Source organism: Juglans regia, unplaced genomic scaffold (genome assembly GCF_001411555.2).
Source record: "Juglans regia cultivar Chandler unplaced genomic scaffold, Walnut 2.0 Scaffold_717, whole genome shotgun sequence".
In the NCBI taxonomy this organism is placed as follows: Eukaryota; Viridiplantae; Streptophyta; class Magnoliopsida; order Fagales; family Juglandaceae; genus Juglans; species Juglans regia.
In genome coordinates, this window is record NW_023362057.1 from 1 (window position 1) to 6,705 (window position 6,705).

At 48.5% G+C, this 6,705-nt stretch overlaps 19 non-coding genes and 3 pseudogenes across 19 annotated transcripts; all 22 read left to right on the forward strand.

The window, feature by feature from the left end:
• The first annotated feature begins 182 nt into the window (after positions 1–182).
• Positions 183–301, forward strand: LOC118346278. The gene has a single exon (XR_004799619.1). It is a non-coding gene; the product is annotated as a 5S ribosomal RNA (ribosomal RNA).
• Positions 302–490: 189 nt separating this feature from the next.
• On the forward strand, positions 491–609 carry LOC118346287. Its single transcript, XR_004799628.1, has one exon. It is a non-coding gene; the product is annotated as a 5S ribosomal RNA (ribosomal RNA).
• Positions 610–798: 189 nt separating this feature from the next.
• On the forward strand, positions 799–916 carry LOC118346293. Its single transcript, XR_004799634.1, has one exon. It is a non-coding gene; the product is annotated as a 5S ribosomal RNA (ribosomal RNA).
• Positions 917–1,104: 188 nt separating this feature from the next.
• Positions 1,105–1,223, forward strand: LOC118346292. The gene has a single exon (XR_004799633.1). It is a non-coding gene; the product is annotated as a 5S ribosomal RNA (ribosomal RNA).
• Positions 1,224–1,416: 193 nt separating this feature from the next.
• On the forward strand, positions 1,417–1,535 carry LOC118346288. The gene has a single exon (XR_004799629.1). It is a non-coding gene; the product is annotated as a 5S ribosomal RNA (ribosomal RNA).
• A 189-nt stretch (positions 1,536–1,724) lies between these two features.
• On the forward strand, positions 1,725–1,843 carry LOC118346279. Its single transcript, XR_004799620.1, has one exon. It is a non-coding gene; the product is annotated as a 5S ribosomal RNA (ribosomal RNA).
• Positions 1,844–2,031: 188 nt separating this feature from the next.
• LOC118346290 lies at positions 2,032–2,150 on the forward strand. The gene has a single exon (XR_004799631.1). It is a non-coding gene; the product is annotated as a 5S ribosomal RNA (ribosomal RNA).
• Positions 2,151–2,340: 190 nt separating this feature from the next.
• LOC118346289 lies at positions 2,341–2,459 on the forward strand. Its single transcript, XR_004799630.1, has one exon. It is a non-coding gene; the product is annotated as a 5S ribosomal RNA (ribosomal RNA).
• Positions 2,460–2,647: 188 nt separating this feature from the next.
• Positions 2,648–2,766, forward strand: LOC118346299. Its single transcript, XR_004799637.1, has one exon. It is a non-coding gene; the product is annotated as a 5S ribosomal RNA (ribosomal RNA).
• A 189-nt stretch (positions 2,767–2,955) lies between these two features.
• LOC118346285 lies at positions 2,956–3,074 on the forward strand. Its single transcript, XR_004799626.1, has one exon. It is a non-coding gene; the product is annotated as a 5S ribosomal RNA (ribosomal RNA).
• A 180-nt stretch (positions 3,075–3,254) lies between these two features.
• LOC118346295 lies at positions 3,255–3,372 on the forward strand (annotated as a pseudogene).
• A 190-nt stretch (positions 3,373–3,562) lies between these two features.
• Positions 3,563–3,681, forward strand: LOC118346282. Its single transcript, XR_004799623.1, has one exon. It is a non-coding gene; the product is annotated as a 5S ribosomal RNA (ribosomal RNA).
• Positions 3,682–3,870: 189 nt separating this feature from the next.
• LOC118346283 lies at positions 3,871–3,989 on the forward strand. Its single transcript, XR_004799624.1, has one exon. It is a non-coding gene; the product is annotated as a 5S ribosomal RNA (ribosomal RNA).
• A 189-nt stretch (positions 3,990–4,178) lies between these two features.
• On the forward strand, positions 4,179–4,294 carry LOC118346294 (annotated as a pseudogene).
• A 182-nt stretch (positions 4,295–4,476) lies between these two features.
• LOC118346284 lies at positions 4,477–4,595 on the forward strand. The gene has a single exon (XR_004799625.1). It is a non-coding gene; the product is annotated as a 5S ribosomal RNA (ribosomal RNA).
• Positions 4,596–4,781: 186 nt separating this feature from the next.
• On the forward strand, positions 4,782–4,899 carry LOC118346291. Its single transcript, XR_004799632.1, has one exon. It is a non-coding gene; the product is annotated as a 5S ribosomal RNA (ribosomal RNA).
• Positions 4,900–5,088: 189 nt separating this feature from the next.
• LOC118346286 lies at positions 5,089–5,207 on the forward strand. The gene has a single exon (XR_004799627.1). It is a non-coding gene; the product is annotated as a 5S ribosomal RNA (ribosomal RNA).
• Positions 5,208–5,396: 189 nt separating this feature from the next.
• Positions 5,397–5,515, forward strand: LOC118346281. Its single transcript, XR_004799622.1, has one exon. It is a non-coding gene; the product is annotated as a 5S ribosomal RNA (ribosomal RNA).
• A 190-nt stretch (positions 5,516–5,705) lies between these two features.
• Positions 5,706–5,824, forward strand: LOC118346298. The gene has a single exon (XR_004799636.1). It is a non-coding gene; the product is annotated as a 5S ribosomal RNA (ribosomal RNA).
• Positions 5,825–6,013: 189 nt separating this feature from the next.
• On the forward strand, positions 6,014–6,132 carry LOC118346280. The gene has a single exon (XR_004799621.1). It is a non-coding gene; the product is annotated as a 5S ribosomal RNA (ribosomal RNA).
• A 183-nt stretch (positions 6,133–6,315) lies between these two features.
• Positions 6,316–6,434, forward strand: LOC118346297. The gene has a single exon (XR_004799635.1). It is a non-coding gene; the product is annotated as a 5S ribosomal RNA (ribosomal RNA).
• Positions 6,435–6,623: 189 nt separating this feature from the next.
• Positions 6,624–6,705, forward strand: LOC118346296 (annotated as a pseudogene; the record flags this gene model as incomplete).

Consider the following 6,705-nt stretch of genomic DNA (forward strand, 5'->3'; position numbering starts at 1 on the left):
TTGTTTTTTCCGCTTTGCGAGATAAATTGACAGAAGGACCACTCGGGAGTGGATTTTTGGGAAAATCTCGCCCTGCCCATCGCGTAGCCATGGGTTTGGATCAGATCTCCGTTTGGATTGGGATCGGAAGGACGCTAGTATGTCGCTCAAGGATTATATGAATTTTATGTATTTAGTTTGATGGGTGCGATCATACCAGCACTAATGCACCGGATCCCATCAGAACTCCGCAGTTAAGCGTGCTTGGGCGAGAGTAGTACTAGGATGGGTGACCTCCTGGGAAGTCCTCGTGTTGCACCCCTCGTTTTTGTTTTTTTCGCCTTGCGAGATAAATTGACAAGAAGGAGCACTCGGGAGTGGATTTTTGGGAAAATCTCGCCCTGCCCATCCCGTAGCCATGGGTTTGGATCAGATCTCCGATTGGATTGGGATCGGAAGGACGCTAGTATGTTGCTCAAGGATTATATGAATTTTAAGTATTTAGTTTGATGGGTGCGATCATACCAGCACTAATGCACCGGATCCCATCAGAACTCCGCAGTTAAGCGTGCTTGAGCGAGAGTAGTACTAGGATGGGTGACCTCCTGGGAAGTCCTCGTGTTGCACCCCTCGTTTTTGTTTTCTCCGCCTTGCGAGATAAATTGACAAGAAGGACCTCTCGGGAGTGGATTTTTGAGAAAATCTCGCCCTGCCCATCGCGTAGCCATGGGTTTGGATCAGATCTCCGTTTGGATTGGGATCGGAAGGACGCTAGTATGTCGCTCAAGGATTATATGAATTTTAAGTAATTAGTTTGATGGATGCGATCATACCAGCACTAATGCACCGGATCCCATCAGAACTCCGCAGTTAAGCGTGCTTGGGCGAAGTAGTACTAGGATGGGTGACCTCCTGGGAAGTCCTCGTGTTGCACCCCTCGTTTTTGTTTTTTCCGCCTTGCGAGATAAATTGACAAGAAGGACCACTCGGGAGTGGATTTTTCGGGAAATCTCGCCCTGCCCATCGCGTAGCCATGGGTTTGAATCAGATCTCCGTTTGGATTGGGATCGGAAGGACGCTAGTATGTCGCTCAAGGATTATATGAATTTAAGTAATTAGTTTGATGGGTGCGATCATACCAGCACTAATGCACCGGATCCCATCAGAACTCCGCAGTTAAGCGTGCTTGGGCGAGAGTAGTACTAGGATGGGCGACCTCCTGTGAAGTCCTCATGTTGCACCCCTCGTTGATTTTTTTTTAGCCTTGTGAATAAATTGACAAAAGAAGGACCACTTTCGGGGAGTGGATTTTTTGGAAAAATCTGTCTACCTTGCTCAGTAGCCATGGGTTTGGATGAGATCTCTGTTTGGATTGGGATCGGATGGACGCTAGTATGTCGCTCAAGGATTATATGAATTTTAAGTAATTAGTTTGATGAGTGCGATCATACCAGCACTAATGCACCGGATCCCATCAGAACTCCGCAGTTAAGCGTGCTTGGGCGAGAGTAGTACTAGGATGGGTGACCTCCTGGGAAGTCCTCGTGTTACACCCCTCGTTTTTGTTTTCTCCGCCTTGCGAGATAAATTGACAAGAAGGACCACTCGGGGGTGGATTTTTGAGAAAATCTCGCCCTGCCCATCGCGTAGCAATGGGTTTGGATCAGTTCTCCGTTTGGATTGGGATCGGAAGGACGCTAGTATGTCGCCCAAGGATTATATGAATTTTAAGTAATTAGTTTGATTGGTGCGATCATACCAGCACTAATGCACCGGATCCCATCAGAACTCCGCAGTTAAGCGTGCTTGGGCGAGAGTAGTACTAGGATGGGTGACCTCCTGGGAAGTCCTCGTGTTGCACCCCTCGTTTTGTTTTCTCCGCCTTGCGAGATAAATTGACAAGAAGGACCACTCGGGGGTGGATTTTTGAGAAAATCTCGCCCTGCCCATCGCGTAGCAATGGGTTTGGATCAGTTCTCCGTTTGGATTGGGATCGGAAGGACGCTAGTATGTCGCTCAAGGATTATATGAATTTTAAGTAATTAGTTTGATGAGTGCGATCATACCAGCACTAATGCACCGGATCCCATCAGAACTCCGCAGTTAAGCGTGCTTGGGCGAGAGTAGTACTAGGATGGGTGACCTCCTGGGAAGTCCTCGTGTTACACCCCTCGTTTTTGTTTTCTCCGCCTTGCGAGATAAATTGACAAGAAGGACCACTCGGGGGTGGATTTTTGAGAAAATCTCGCCCTGCCCATCGCGTAGCCCAGCGGGTTTCCACCGATCTCCGTTTGGATTGGGATCGGAAAGACGCTAGTATGTCGCTCAAGGATTATATGAATTTTAAGTAATTAGTTTGATGGGTGCGATCATACCAGCACTAATGCACCGGATCCCATCAGAACTCCGCAGTTAAGCGTGCTTGGGCGAGAGTAGTACTAGGATGGGTGACCTCCTGGGAAGTCCTCGTGTTGCACCCCTCGTTTTTGTTTTTCCGCCTTGCGAGATAAATTGACAAGAAGGACCACTCGGGAGTGGATTTTTCGGGAAATCTCGCCCTGCCCATCGCGTAGCCATGGGTTTGGATCAGATCTCCGTTTGGATTGGGATCGGAAGGACGGTAGTATGTCGCTCAAGGATTATATGAATTTTAAGTAATTAGTTTGATGGGTGCGATCATACCAGCACTAATGCACCGGATCCCATCAGAACTCCGCAGTTAAGCGTGCTTGGGCGAGAGTAGTACTAGGATGGGTGACCTCCTGTGAAGTCCTCGTGTTGCACCCCTCGTTTTTGTTTTTTCCGCCTTGCGAGATAAATTGACAAGAAGGAGCACTCGGGAGTGGATTTTTGGGAAAATCTCGCCCCGCCCATCGCGTAGCCATGGGTTTGGATCAGATCTCCGTTTGGATTGGGATCGGAAGGACGCTAGTATTTCGCTCAAGGATTATATGAATTTTAAGTAATTAGTTTGATGGGTGCGATCATACCAGCACTAATGCACCGGATCCCATCAGAACTCCGCAGTTAAGCGTGCTTGGGCGAGCGAAGTACTAGGATGGGTGACCTCCTGGGAAGTCCTCGTGTTGCACCCCTCGTTTTTGTTTTCTCCGCCTTGCGAGATAAATTGACAAGAAGGACCACTCGGGGTGGATTTTTGAGAAAATCTCGCCCTGCCCATCGCGTAGCAATGGGTTTGGACTAGATCTCCGTTTGGATTGGGATCAGCGACGCCAGTATTTGCCCAAGGATTATGCGGAATTTTGGCAATTAATAAGTGCGACTACACAGCACTACGTACCCGGATCCCATCAGAACTCCGCAGCTAAGCGTGCTTGGGCGAGAGTAGTACTAGGATGGGTGACCTCCTGGGAAGTCCTCGTGTTGCACCCCTTGTTTTTGTTTTTTCCGCCTTGCGAGATAAATTGACAAGAAGGACCACTCGGGAGTGGATTTTTGGGAAAATCTCGCCCTGCCCATCGCGTAGCGATGGGTTTTGGATCAGATCTCCGTTTGGATTGGGATCGGAAGGACGCTAGTATGTCGCTCAAGGATTATATGAATTTTAAGTAATTAGTTTGATGGGTGCGATCATACCAGCACTAATGCACCGGATCCCATCAGAACTCCGCAGTTAAGCGTGCTTGGGCGAGAGTAGTAGTAGGATGGGTGACCTCCTGGGAAGTCCTCGTGTTGCACCCCTCGTTTTTGTTTTCTCAGCCTTGCGAGATAAATTGACAAGAAGGACCACTCGGGGGTGGATTTTTGAGAAAATCTCGCCCTGCCCATCGCGTAGCAATGGGTTTGGATCAGTTCTCCGTTTGGATTGGGATCGGAAGGACGCTAGTATGTAGCTCAAGGATTATATGAATTTTAAGTAATTAGTTTGATGGGTGCGATCATACCAGCACTAATGCACCGGATCCCATCAGAACTCCGCAGTTAAGCGTGCTTGGGCGAGAGTAGTACTAGGATGGGTGACCTCCTGGAAAGTCCTCGTGTTGCACCCCTCGTTTTTGTTTTTTCCGCCTTGCGAGATAAATTGACAAGAAGGAGCACTCGGGAGTGGATTTTTGGGAAAATCTCGCCCTGCCCATCGCGTAGCCATGGGTTTGGTTCAGATCTCCGTTTGGATTGGGATCGGAAGGACGCTAGTATGTCGCTCAAGGATTATATGAATTTTAAGTAATTAGTTTGATGGGTGCGATCATACCAGCACTAATGCACCGGATCCCATCAGAACTCCGCAGTTAAGCGTGCTTGGGCGAGAGTAGTACTAGGATAGGTGACCTCAGAGTCCTGGTGTTTACACCCCTCGTTTGTTTTCAGCCTTGAATAAATTGACAGAGAGGACCACTGGAGTGGTTGCGGAAAATCTCGCCACGCCCATCAGCGTAGCCCATGGGGTTTTGGATGAGATCTCGAGTTTGGATTGGGATCGGAAGGACGCTAGTATGTCGCTCAAGGATTATTTGATTTTTAAGTAATTAGTTTGATGGGTGCGATCATACCAGCACTAATGCACCGGATCCCATCAGAACTCCGCAGTTAAGCGTGCTTGGGCGAGAGTAGTACTAGGATAGGTGACCTCCTGGGAAGTCCTCGTGTTGCACCCCTCGTTTTTGTTTTTTCCGCCTTGCGAGATAAATTGACAAGAAGGAGCACTTCAGTGAGATTTTGGGAAAATCTGCCCTCCCCATCGTAGCGATAGGTTTAAGATCAAATTCTCCGTTTAGTTGGGATAGGAAGAGGCGCTAGTATGTATTTCAAGGATTATATGAATTTTAAGTAATTAGTTTGATGGGTGCGATCATACCAGCACTAATGCACCGGATCCCATCAGAACTCCGCAGTTAAGCGTGCTTGGGCGAGAGTAGTACTAGGATGGTGACCTCCTGGGAAGTCCTCGTGTTGCACCCCTCGTTTTTGTTTTTTCCGCCTTGCGAGATAAATTGACAAGAAGGAGCACTCGGGAGTGGATTTTTGGGAAAATCTCGCCCTGCCCATCGCGTAGCCATGGGTTTGGATCAGATCTCCGATTGGATTGGGATGGGAAGGACGCTAGTATGTCGCTCAAGGATTATTTGAATTTTAAGTATTTAGTTTGATGGGTGCGATCATACCAGCACTAATGCACCGGATCCCATCAGAACTCCGCAGTTAAGCGTGCTTGGGCGAGAGTAGTACTAGGATGGGTGACCTCCTGGGGAGTCCTCGTGTTGCACCCCTCGTTTTTGTTTTTTCCGCCTTGCGAGATAAATTGACAAGAAGGAGCACTCGGGAGTGGATTTTTGGGAAAATCTCGCCCTGCCCATCGCGTAGCCATGTGTTTGGATCAGATCTCCGTTTGGATTGGGATCGGAAGGACGCTAGTATGTCGCTCAAGGATTATATGAATTTTAAGTAATTAGTTTGATGGGTGCGATCATACCAGCACTAATGCACCGGATCCCATCAGAACTCCGCAGTTAAGCGTGCTTGGGCGAGAGTGGTACTAGGATGGGTGACCTCCTGGGAAGTCCTCGTGTTGCACCCCTCGTTTTTGTTTTTTCCGCCTTGCGAGATAAATTGACAAGAAGGACCACTCGGGAGTGGATTTTTTGGGAAAATCTCGCCCTGGCCATCGCGTAGCGATGGGTTTGGATCAGATCTCCGTTTGGATTGGGATCGGGAGGACGCTAGTATGTCGCTCAAGGATTATTTGAATTTTAAGTAATTAGTTTGATGGGTGCGATCATACCAGCACTAATGCACCGGATCCCATCAGAACTCCGCAGTTAAGCGTGCTTGGGCGAGAGTAGTACTAGGATGGGTGACCTCTTGGGAAGTCCTCGTGTTGCACCCCTCGTTTTTGTTTTTTCCGCCTTGCGAGATAAATTGACAAGAAGGAGCACTCGGGAGTGGATTTTTGGGAAAATCTCGCCCTGCCCATCGCGCAGCCATGGGTTTGGATCAGATCTCCGTTTGGATTGGGATCGGAAGGACGCTAGTATGTCGCTCAAGGATTATATGAATTTTAAGTAATTAGTTTGATGAGTGCGATCATACCAGCACTAATGCACCGGATCCCATCAGAACTCCGCAGTTAAGCGTGCTTGGGCGAGAGTAGTACTAGGATGGGTGACCTCCTGGGAAGTCCTCGTGTTGCACCCCTCGTTTTTGTTTCCGCCCTGCAAATCATTAACAAAGAAAGAAACCTCGAAGTAGATTTTAGGAAAATCGCGCCCTGCCCATCGCGTAGCGATGGGTTTGGATCAGATCTCCGTTTGGATTGGGATCGGAAGGACGCTAGTATGTCGCTCTAGGATTATTTGAATTTTAAGTAATTGGTTTGATGGGTGCGATCATACCAGCACTAATGCACCGGATCCCATCAGAACTCCGCAGTTAAGCGTGCTTGGGCGAGAGTAGTACTAGGATGGGTGACCTCCTGGGAAGTCCTCGTGTTGCACCCCTCGTTTTTGTTTTTTCGGCCTTGCGAGATAAATTGACAAGAAGGAGCACTCAGGAGTGGATTTTTGGGAAAATCTCGCCCTGCCCATCGCGTAGCCATGGGTTTGGATCAGATCTCCGTTTGGATTGGGATCGGAAGGACGCTAGTATGTCGCTCAAGGATTATATGAATTTTAAGTAATTAGTTTGATGAGTGCGATCATACCAGCACTAATGCACCGGATCCCATCAGAACTCCGCAGTTAAGCGTGCTTGGGCGAGAGTAGTACTAGG